Genomic DNA, 12,197 nt, shown 5'->3' on the forward strand with positions numbered 1-12,197 from the left:
TAGTAGACCATAAAACATCACTGAACAAAGCTCAAAGAATCCACATCCAAACCACAGTTCCTGACCACAATGCAATTACCTTAGAAATCAATAATAGTTCATAGCTAAAAATAGTAGCTTGATCAGAGGATAACAGCTCGGAGGAAGGATGTGTGAGGTTAAACCAAGAAGTAGAGCTGGGCAAGAGAAAGGAGGAGGGATTCTATAGATGTTTCTAATATCGGCAAAGAAGGAGTTGAAGACATCACCAAAGTTTATTGCTCAGGCAACCCGAGGTTGGCACAGCCATTAATCAATAGCAAGGGAGAGCTGAAACAGAAGAGGTTTGAGGGGAGAAGATAAAGTATTGTCAGGACTGCAAGGAGACGAGGCGGGATGAAGGTTTGAAAACAGAACATCAGCACTGACTTCAGTGAGCAATTTCATTAGTGAACAGAGCAGAGAGGTCTGAATCCAGGCCGCAACGGTTTGAAGAATGAATAAGAGGGGAGGCAAGCAAGTCAGAAAGTGTGGATCTCTCTTCTAAAAAATGTAATAAGGAAAGAAAAGAGGATACCAAAGGAAGAAAGGATTCACTGTCTGTTTTTGCATATAGTTTTGAATGGGAAGGACAAATGGGAAGACCAAAGGAGGATGGTTGTGAGCATAGCCCCCAGAGGGGGTCCAGGATCACCTCCAAAGCTTTCCTGCCATCCCTGCTGCTCACAGTCCACTCTGCCCTTAAACTCGTGAGTGGCTTTGGGGCTGGAGGGGTATAGCCATCCGTCCTCCACCATTACCATATTCCATTGCCAACCCCCTCCCCTTCAACGGACCTCTGCCATTTCTAGGTCTCAGCTCCTGGGGTCATGACAACACTCATGACAACAGCTCCCCTGTTTCAGGTGCCACTGGGCTCCGCTGCAAGGGTAAGGGAAGCTCCAGAGTGAGCTGGGGTGCAGTAGGACACTGTGCAGAGAGACAGGGGCTCCACTGTGTCCCTGGGAACACACACTTCTCTTTCTGACCCCCACTGATTGATCATTTTAAACTACTACAATATTGAATGGATTGCAGTGGGGTGGGGCAAGAAAAACTCATGTTAATGTGTGCAGGCAATTTGAAAATGGCATTGTGTCCTAGCCAACTATAACGTAGAGCTAAAATTAAGGCCGCGTCTATTGGATTTCCTCTTTTGTAGTAGCAGGATGTTAGGAACATTACGGTGGAGGATAATGAAAATACAGTGTGCAGGAGAAGAGCCTAAAATTGTTATAATTACCATTGTAATTGTTAGTCAACCCCTTAACACAGAAACACAATGGAGCCAAATTATGTTACCTTAAAGTGGTGATCGGATTCTTTTCCCACTTCTTTGTGCTGTCATCTCCCTTCCCATGCCCCTGTTCTGTGTGCCCCACTCCCCCCTCTCCCCTCAGTCTCCTGAGCTTGCCTGGGATCTCTCCACACTGCCTGCCAAACACCTACCTTCCTCCTCTGAGCCTCTCGTGGCCTTGCCTTTGTGAAGGCTTGCTCACAGCCTGTTTTAATGATTTTATTCTTATTAAAATTTAATATATGTACATGGTACATGTTTTATAACATACATTCATTGTAGAAAAGCAAAAGAAAGAAAAGAGGAAATCACTTGTAATCCTCACCACCCAGAGATATTCGCTGCGGGTTAACACTTTCATGTATATAATTTCTTCTTTCTATGTGCACTTTGTATGTGTATATATAAAAAACTTAATTAATCAGCTGGCGCCTGAATTGCTCGTAATGGCTTTGCTGGGAAAGATCCTTGGATAGATACTTGAAGTAGGTAACAGTTGGGAGAGTCCCATCCCACCACCCCACCCCTGGGAGTCAAAGGAGAAGCTGCTATAAATATCCCAGGGCAGAGAATGCACTGCTCCCAGAGTGGGAGGGAGAGGGAAGGAGAAACAAAGAGAAGGAAGAGCAGAATGGCCCAAGGCTACACACTGTGTGACTTCTTCATGACCTCTCCAAATCCTCTATAAAGTTTGTTGAATTCCAAAAATCTGGTGTGAGTAACTCTTGTGTTGTGGAAATCAAAGAGGGGCCCAGGTACACATCAGTAAACAGTGGCTAAGGTAGCCCCTGAGAAACATGGAGCCCCAGAAGCAAAGATCTGAAGGATGTTAAGACCCTGCCCCAGTCTTCACCCCAGAAATTGGCAGCTATCTCAGAGGCAGGATTAAGAGACTGACTCATGACAACTTCACCCAGCATTCAACAGATGGGGAAGCTACCTGCCAGCTTCCCATACACACACACAACACACTTTTTTTTTTCCTGTGAACACCAGGATCATAACACTTAAAATTTACAAATGATTACAATTGCGATGATTAGCTCTGCTTCATCTATGCATACATGCTTGTGATCCAAGCAAGCTGTCCCCTGTGAGCAGCAACACTGGACTGGAGAAATGACCATGCCAGCCAAAACTGTGCAAATGATCCTAATAACCAATGAGAAAATCATGATTGTTTTGTGACTTTTTAAAAATTTTATGAAAACATTGAGAGCTCTTTTGCTGTTGGCTATAAATATATAGGGAAACGAAAAACTGGTAAAAACTTGTATTTATTTAGCACGTCGTAACTTAAAACATTTGAAACACTGACAGGGTGTTTTATTTCTTTGTAACAAACCTAGGAAGAGGAGTATGAACAGCCACTTATTATGCCACTTCTGTGTGAAACTGTGAGTCATAGAACTTAACCAAACTGAGAGCATCTTTTTGATGCCTTGGCAAAGTGTCATATTCCTTTCTTGGTTTGGATCAAGTCCCAATAGTTTATCTTTTGTGCTTTCAAGGTCATGAAATAACTCTGAGAGTTCCTTTCCTGTGAGACTTCTGCTGGTGTCTCTTCCTTGTTGACATGCATTGGTACCACAGACCCAGGCCTGCTCTAACGTCCCTCTGTTTTGGCCTTTACAGATCTCCTAATCTTCATGTGCAATCTTCATTTCAGTCTTCAATTTCACTTTTGCTTCTTCGCTGCACTTTCATCTTGTTGGCCAATTCCCTCTTTCAACCACCCGTTTTGGTAAAATGGCACATGGGGTTCATCGCTACGCGACAAGAAGGCAGTGTGGCTGCACCTCTGCTGGGTGTAAACAGAATTGCTGGGTAACAGATGCATGGTGACCAGCTGCCCAAAGACTTTGAAAGACGGGGTGGCATCATTGGTCGCTTGTCATGATATGGTTCTGGCATTTACTTCATAACTAGCAGTTGAAGAATTACTCTGTACAATGACTCGTAATTGATACATGTGGTAACTGGAAGATGAGCCTTGTTGTTGAGGGGCTTGCCTTATTTCAATAAACTGCGTGAATGGAAGTCATGCGTGTTAGAACTACGAGAAGTGAGGACTGTCTATACGATGTGTTGCCTGTGCTTAGGGTAGAAGCAGTAAAATTTAATTTAGAATTCTTGTTCATTTCTCACTTGGGAGTTTCCTCTTATCTCTAGTTTCTATTTTTTTCCTCCCCATTTTGGTTTTTCTCTCTTATTTAGGGTAGTCTGATCTTTCCCCCCACCTTCCCTTCCTTAGGTTTGTCTTCTTGTCTTTGTTTTGGACACCTGAGAAATCAAGTTCCAGGGAGTGGGCAGACAGGCAGATGGAACCCTACCGCCTAAGGAAACAAACACACTGGACTTGTTCCCTGTAGGATGAAATATGGGAGGCTAACTCCCTAAATTAAAGGCACAAAATGGTGTCCAATCCAAGAATGAGACTCTTTCCAGCTATCATCACCGTCTTTCGATTTGTAGAAGAACACAGTGAAAAGGTGCCATTTGTCATTCTGCCGAGGAGTGAGTATGAAGCTGGCAAGGAGAGACACAGAGGACTTGAGGGGCTTAGAAAACATACTACATGGCAGGAAATGGGGACAGCAAATGCAAACTCTTAATTCGTGTCTGGGGAGTGAGGAAACAGGGAGAGTGAGGGGTTCTTTAAGACAAGCCCTCTCTTTGTGCCATGAACTCATTTTGTAGTTATTCTGAGCACCTAGTCCTTTGGATGGAGGAGGCATTCCTCCAGAATTGGTTCCAAAGAGAAAGGACTCCCAGTTTGAACGCACCTGGTGATAGAAGCCCGGGTTATTCTCATTTCTTCAGGATGGGCGTGCTGTGCCATCATCTTTTATAAAATAAAGTAAATTACCCCCAACTGACCCTCCAGAAGGGTAGCCAGTTAGCAATCTTAAAGGCTCTTGGGAGAAAACAAGTCATTTGATTTATAGAGTATAGGGCCAAGCAGGTGAGGAGTGGAGCCAAATGTGTTTCTCTGAAGCCCGATCAATCTCATAAACTCCTGATATGCGCTGAAACAATGAGGCTGGAGGCAGAAGGTGTTTGTTTTGCTCTGATAATAGGCTACCCCAGCAAACCATTCGGCGCCTGCTTCAGGGAGCTGGTGGATCAGAGGCAGAAGCCTGAAGTACTGGGAGGAATTCAAAAAGATTTGAAGAGGAAAACAAAAGCTCCTCATGCATTAAATCCCAGCAGCAATCTGACTTGGGCTTCTTATAATTCTGCCTTCAGCTGCTTCCAATGATCTCCTTCCTAGGGGAAAAAAGGAATCAGAGACAGTTGATGCCCTGTGAAGTCATTCTAAATGTAAAACCCACAGACAGAAGACTTTATACTATTTACAAGAGAGACTGCCCCCAAAGCACTCTGCAGTTTGCTTAATAGCTACTCTCCTGACCCCTCGTTTAGATGTCCTGAGCCGGGAGGGAGGGGCCTATGACGATGGTCGCAGTAAAATAATCCTCCAGTCCTTGAGATTTGGGGGCATTGGGCAGGAAGCACCTTTGGCAACATAGCCTCCTTCTAGGAGTTCAGAAGTCATTTTCTGCAATTAAAAAAAAAAAAAAGTGAGAGGGAACAGTCTGACAAAAAAAAAGCCATCTGCTTAATAAATTTCTTTATATGAAAAAATTGCAAAGGCACAGCCATTAAGTCATACTCAAAAGGCTCCATCTTTGTTTAAATAAGATTAAATAAAATTGATTAGATTATAGGCGATCATAAATATGTTGACTGCATGTATATGGAGACTCCAAGTGTCTGGAGACATCTAACTTTCTCAATTGCTTAAAGGTCATGGTTCTTAGCGGTCCATAGACCAACACCATCAGTGGGGGATCTTTTTTTTTAAGATTTTATTTATTCATGAGAGACAGAGTAGAGAGAGACAGACATAAGCAGAGGGAGAAGCAGGCCCCAAGCAGGGAGCCTGCCCTGGGACTGGATCTCGTGTCTCCAGGATCACACCCTGGGCCGAGGCAGCGCTAAACCGCTGAGCCACCCAGGCTGCCCAGTGGGGGATCTTATTAAGAATGCAGAATCCTTAACTTTACCCCTGGAAGCAGTGAACCAGTATGCAGGGAAATGGCATCCCAGGAATCCACATTTTAACTACTGTTCTACTCACTCAGTACTGACATCTGCTGCTTTAGAGGAATCTTTGAGAGCTGTGGCCATGGCCAGTGCTAGGGACACTGCCAGGAAACCCACTATTTAGATCTGGACCAGTTTCATTACTTGTTGCTTTAGCAACATCTTCCTTGTATACAAAGTTGTAACAACAGCCTTTGAGCCTTCGATATGCTTTCTAGTTATTTATAGGTCAAATATGCTTCCCTTAAGATGATGAGCCTGTCACCCACATGCCCAGCAGGCTGTGGCTTCTCATGCTGGAGGAATAAATGTGAATGGGACTGGACAATTATCCCCAGAAACCAGACGCTTGTGCTCAACTCTGTCAAGAGACTCTTGTCCTGGGGCACCTGGGTGGCTCAGCGGTCGAGCATCTGCCATTGACTCAGGGCATGATCATGGGGTCCAGGAATTGTGTCTCACATTGAGCTCCCTGCAGGGAGCCAGCTTCTCCCTCTGCCTATGTCTCTGCCTCTCTCTGTGTCTCTCTCATGAATAAATAAACAAAATCTTTAAAAAGAGAGAGAGAGAAAGAGAGACGCTTGTCCTGGTGGTAGGGTGATCAGTAGTTCCATTTTTCCCAGGGCTACAGGGTTTCCCAAGCCAGAGGACTTTCAGTTTTAAAACCAGGGAAGTCCCAGGCAAACTGGGAGTTGGTCACCCTACATGATGGTACTATCACACTCTAGCAAATTGCACCAGAGACTGAGAAACCACTGTCCCAATTTATTTATTCTATACTGAGAAATATAATTGCCAAACATGTGTTGATTAGTCAACTCAATCTTTCAATGGAAAAGTCTACTTCAGATTTCAGTTACAAGTATCGGAAACCACCCACACATCGGACCAAGGGGCTATAAATTTGGAGATTCCCACAAATCCCCTTCAGTTTTGAGAATTCATTAGAATGACTCACAGAACTCAGGAATGCACTACAGTTGTGGTTTTATTACAAACCCAGAAACAGCCAAATGGAAGAGATATAGGGTAAGATACAGGGGATGGCAGGCACCGAGTTTCCATGCCCTCTCGTGGAATCCAGTGTGCCACCCTCCCAGCACATCGATGTATTCACCAGCCAGGAAGCTCTTTTAGCTTTATTGTTGCAGTGTTTCTGTTAAAATATCATTATATATGATTGGTTAAATCACTTGCCAAGTGACTGAGCTCAATCTCCAGCCCTTCTCCCAGGAATTGGGGTGTGACTGATACTTCTAACCCTGTAGTCACATAGTTGGTTCTTCAGGGACCAGCCCCCAACCCTCATTAGTGGGGAGGCCAAGACTGGGCCAAGACTCACCTCATTAGCATAAACTCAAGTGCTTTTGAAAGGGGCTTGTTGTAAATAACAACAGATACTTCTATCAGTCAGAAGATTCCAAGGTTTTAGTAGCTCTGTGCCAGGAACCCAGGACAAAGACCAAATAGACTTTTATTATACCACACACACATGACAGGACAGGGAGAGATTTGCTGAGGGGACAAGAGCACTCCTGTCGGCCAATGAGGGCATCCTCTTCCAACACAGCTGGGGAAGAGGGTTCAACATTCATCACACTTTGATGCTTCTCTGACTCAGTTACTATATTGCACGTCCTGGTGTTGATAAGATTTAACAATCTCCATCATGGCAGCTTGGAAGCAAAGCCTCTTGTTGCACACCTTCCAGGAGCCTCTTTGCATGTAGCAAAGTGGGACCCTGCCCTCTATGCACCACTGAGGTCCCAGCAGGGAGGACACCTCAGCCTCAACAGCAACACTCTCAGAAAGACACTCTCAGAACATCTCTGAGGGTTGGGGAATTTTCTGCAGCTAGATGATGTCATTCATTTCTCTCTCTTCCTCAAATCCTAGGAGTGCACCCTATTTAGAGCCAGTATTTCCCTGACCTCACCTTGACCTTTCTCAAGACAGTTTTTCAAATTGTAGTATTATTTTTAATTGAGAAAAATTGGAAAATGAACACAAGGTTAAATAAGTTGTGAGGAAATACCAAATACGACATCCTGCAGCTACAGGAAGTGATGTTTAACTTTTAATGACATGGGAGAGTATTCACAATATTACGTGAAGTCACATATGTACAAAAAAGGCCACAAAGAAATGCGCTCATATGTGAATAGCTGTTATCACTAGGGTGATGGAATGAGACTTATTTCTCATTTTCTTCTCTAGGCTTTCCTTTCTCTTCTATTTTTTTCCTACAATGATCATGCACAATTTTTACAACCAGGAAAAAACATATTGATATATTAGGTAATCTAGGCCATACAAGAACATGTGTTCTGACTTGGCCTTGCCCTGCTAACATGATTTTACCTCTGCTCTTTGGGCTCCTGGTTTCCTTCTGGAGCCTCTCCCAGGATGATCTCATGTGAATGTCCATTCCTGAGGTCAGGCTCTTTCCCCATCGTTCCCCATCACAAGCCCGACATTGTGTGCTTGCTCACATCCCTGCCCCCATCCCCACAACAATTTGGCAAACCTTCCTCAGAATCTGCTTCCACTAAATTCTGCCACACAAGGAAGCACTGTCAGGAGGAAATTAGAAAAGTAGGGAGGCAAATAAGTTAGTCAACAAAAATCCATTGCATATCATGATAGACTCATCAGTACGTATATGAGTAGATCATCTCGTGCCACCAGAGAGCAGTCACCACTGATCAACAGTGCCTTCCCAGGCCTGAAGGCCATAAGGAACCCATTTCCAAGATGACCTTATTTTCACAGGCAATTTTCCTCCTTAATTCAAGATTATGATCAACAAGCACTTATTGAGCATCTATTGTGTACCAGGTCCTGGGGATGGAAAGAAATAATCCCATTCAATATAATGACAGAGGACGTAGTAAATGTGTGTTGAAAATAGGCTTACCTAAATCTATCCACGTGGCCAGAGACAAAAGAAAAAAAAAACTGGGCAGCACGGGTGGCTCAGCGGTTTAGCACCGCCTGCAGCCCAGGGCCTGATCCTGGAGACCTGGGATTGAGTCCCATGTTGGGCTCCCTGCATGGAGCCTGCTTCTCCCTCTGCCTGTGTCTCTGCATCTCTCCCTCTCTCTCTCTCTCTCTCTCTCTCTCATGAATAAATAAAATCTTTTTTAAAAAAAGATAAAAAAACTAAAAATTAAATATCTTCATTATCTGATAATCTAAACTTACACAGATTGTTCAACTAATTCTCACCAAGCCAGGGTGATGACCCCTGTGGTCTTCCCCACTTCCCTTCCAGGCAGTCCTTCCAGGCCTCTTTCTTCTGGCTAACTCCATGCATCAAAGTTCAGAAGACCCAGCTCTTCTCAGCCCAAGTAACTTCTTAGGGTCCTTGTCAAGATCACATACCTGAAGACAGCTTTTTAATGTTCAATGACAATCTGTTCTCCCAAGCCTTCATTTCTTTAAGTCAGTGATTCTCAGCACCCCCCAGAGGATGCTTGCCATGTCTGAAGATCATTTTTGTCATCACAACTCGGGGAGAGTATGCTGCTTGCATGTAGTGGGTAGAGACCAGGGATGCTGCTAAACATCCTACAATGCATAAGACAGGCCCCATAACAAAGAATAGTCCAGCCCCAAGTGTCAAAAATGCCACTATTGAGAAATCTACTCCAAGTGAAGCATCCCAAGATGACTTTCTGGGTATTCCCTGACTTTGGTTCTCCCTCACCATTCCTATAAATTCACTTTACTGTTTTAAATTCCCTGAACATATGTAGCCTAGAGCTCAGTACCATGCCCCACAGTCACTGTGATGTGTGCTGAGTACAGCCCTCTGCCACATGGGTGGCAACAGCCAATCCCTTGGGCTCCAAGGCTGAGCCCAAGTCCATCGTGCACTCTGTCACTCATGAAATGTGGGACTTTGGGTGTGGCAATTAGCTTTAGTTTTCCTGTCTTTGAAATTGTTACAAGTAGCAAGAAACAGTGAAAAAACATGAACTAGCACCCACATCTTTGGAGGTATTGGGAAGATTTATGCTACAATCCATGTGAGGTACTTAAGGCAAGGTGTCACAGTGATGAGCTCAGGAAATGCCAGCTGATGATAATAATGCTGTAAGCTACCTTAAGGTTTTAAACTCCCCTTTTAGGAGCTGTTTCTAAAACCAATTATCTTTATGAGATTTTGGAAAGCTAAATTGAAATCTTTTAACTGGAAAACTTAGTTCTTGCCCATGAGCCCAGGGAAGAGGGGCAAAGGGGGAGCAAGCAGCAGAACCACCAAATAGGGGTACTGGTTCAAACAAATGAGCAATAGTAACTGGGATTTTTTGGTTATATTTTTAAGTTTAAATTAGAATTTCAGACAAATTTCTGTATTGATTAATGTACTTGTGGTTTGCTTTTTGCCAAATCAGTTTGGGCGCACTATCCGCAACTTGAGTTTGAGCATCATGAAGAGGTCCGGTTTCCAGGCCAGTGAACAGGAAGCTGCTTCCATGGCATCTTCTGCTTAGCTGAGAGGTATTTGCATGGTGAAGCCTGGGGTTGTAAGGCTTTCGGCCCATGTTTGTGCCTCTCAAGAAGCACCTGTTTTTCTCCATCTATTCGTTCAACAATTTTATTGAGTGCCTGATATGTGTCACATCTTGCCTTCACTTCTTACCCTGCCAACCACCTGGTGAGAGTTGTTCCCTCTTAAAAACTTTTTATTTTTTTTTAAATATTTTTATTTATTTATTTAGGATAGTCACAGAGAGAGAGAGAGAGAGAGAGGCAGAGACATAGGCAGAGGGAGAAGCAGGCTCCATGCACCGGGAGCCCGACATGGGATTCGATCCCGGGTCTCCAGGATCGCGCCCTGGGCCAAAGGCAGGCGCCAAACCGCTGCGCCACCCAGGGATCCCTCTCTTAAAAACTTTTAGATCATTCATACAATAAAAATTCATTTTCCTAAGCCAAGAGAGAAAAGGTAAACAAGAAAAGATGTAGAATGCCCTTTGCTACAATAATCCTTTATATATAGTGATTTACAGCTTACAAAGCATCTTTCCTCCCATTATCTCATTCTACCTATTTTCCTGGAGTCCCCTCTGACTGCCAAGGGGAGCTGCCTAGAGGGTGGATACATACCCTCATTACCACCTTTATTATTACTCATACCCAGTAAATAACCATCCCATTCTTGAAGTCAATAACCTTGGGATCCCTGGGTGGCGCAGCGGTTTAGCGCCTGCCTTTGGCCCAGGGCACGATCCTGGAGACCCCGGATCGAATCCCAGGTCAGGCTTCCGGTGCATGGAGCCTGCTTCTCCCTCTGCCTATGTCTCTGCCTTTCTCTCTCTCTCTCTGTGTGACTATCATAAATAAATAAAAATTAAAAAAAAAAATAACCTTGCAGCTGGGCCAGTGAGGAAAATTTCAAGGGTTGGAATAACCTCTCTTTTACTTAGTCACTGAAGAAATAATGCTCTGCTGGTCCCTCCAACTCGAAACTGCAACAAGTAAGATGCCCCGTGGCTGCTGCCCAGTAGGCAAGTGCTCCAGCTTTGCAGGACTTTCAGAGGGAAATGTTGGCCTATATGTAAAGCCAAGTGGGAACAAGCACAGTGGATGTCCAAGACAGCCTGAGTCCCCAACTTCCTATGTTAGAAAACAGACTGGCTTCAAAAGTAAGTGGGAGGCTCAGCATGCAACGGGGGTAGGGTTGAACCACACAGCTGCTGTGGCCAGGATGGGCAGCAGCAGAGCAAAGACCCATGCTCAGGAATTCCTGACTCTGAGAGGACCCTCGTAAATAGGAGGACCATGAGTTAACTCTGTTAGAATGTAGTATAGGTATAGACACCATGAACTGGAGTCAGGTGTCAGAGAGAGTGATTTTTATGGGATCATGTGCCTCCTAAGTGCTTTTAGACTATGGTCTCCTTAAAGCAAGATCTCCTTTACATCTCCCACAAAGGCTTGTGCAGTGTCTCACCCACAGCAGGTGCTCAGTAATAGCTGCTAGATTCAGATCAGCCTCCTCTTCCACAGTCCTACTCCCCTTTCCTCCCTCTCTCCTAGTCCAGAGGGCTCTCATCCCTGACTGTGGGTCATCCCAGAAGACATATGGGATGAAAAAGAAAGAAAGAAGACAAAGAAATAAGAAATGGGTTAAGAGAGCAAGAGAACTGTCATAGCTTAGCCATACTCCTTCATGGCACGGGTAGCTGGACAGAAACAGGGCATTTAAGGGCAACCAGCACCTGAAGAGCCAGGACAAATGTTATCTCAGAGGAGCCTGGTACCCACAAAATGTTTGCTCCAGGGCAGATGCTCAGGCAGCTCAGGCGCTGCAGGGGCTGAGAGATGCCATAGTCTGTCTAAATCAGAAGTGGCAGTGCCAAAGCAACCCGTCAGGGTGGCAGGCCCAAGTGGAGGCCCAGGCAGTGAAAGACACTTGAGCAGCAGAAAGGCAGGGATCGCAGTTGCAGGAGCTCAGTCCAGAGGGTGAAGCCCCAGAGGAGGGCCTGGACCCCATCACACAGGCTGGAGTTGGGGGAGAACTGCAGTTGCAGGATGGTAAGGAAAGGAGGTCCTGGTTCTAAGACCAAGTACAGCCTTGACCCAAAGGGAGGGGAAGCAGCACCTTCCCAGAGAGTGGCTGAATAGGGAGCCTCTGCAGAGGAACATTTCTCAGCCCTCTCAGGGTTTTCTCTTATGGGCTCCTTCCCATGGTGGAAAGAGTGTTTCTTCTGGTGAAAGGTAGATGGTAGAAAGGTAGATGGTGAAAGGTAGAAAGGTCAGA

At 44.9% G+C, this 12,197-nt stretch overlaps 1 long non-coding RNA gene across 5 annotated transcripts in view; it reads left to right on the forward strand.

The window, feature by feature from the left end:
- The first annotated feature begins 15 nt into the window (after positions 1–15).
- Positions 16–12,197, forward strand: part of LOC119871447 — a 44,782-nt gene continuing 32,600 nt past the window's right edge. For 3 of the 5 annotated variants that reach the window (XR_005357807.1, XR_005357805.1, XR_005357806.1), the window contains exons 1-2: positions 16–908; positions 9,826–10,088. This is a non-coding gene — a long non-coding RNA (uncharacterized LOC119871447). The remainder of the gene's footprint in view (positions 909–9,825; positions 10,089–12,197) is intronic. The other 2 variants (XR_005357808.1, XR_005357809.1) reach the window with 2 other exon arrangements.

This window comes from Canis lupus, chromosome 4, assembly GCF_011100685.1.
Source record: "Canis lupus familiaris isolate Mischka breed German Shepherd chromosome 4, alternate assembly UU_Cfam_GSD_1.0, whole genome shotgun sequence".
NCBI classification, from domain to species: Eukaryota; Metazoa; Chordata; class Mammalia; order Carnivora; family Canidae; genus Canis; species Canis lupus.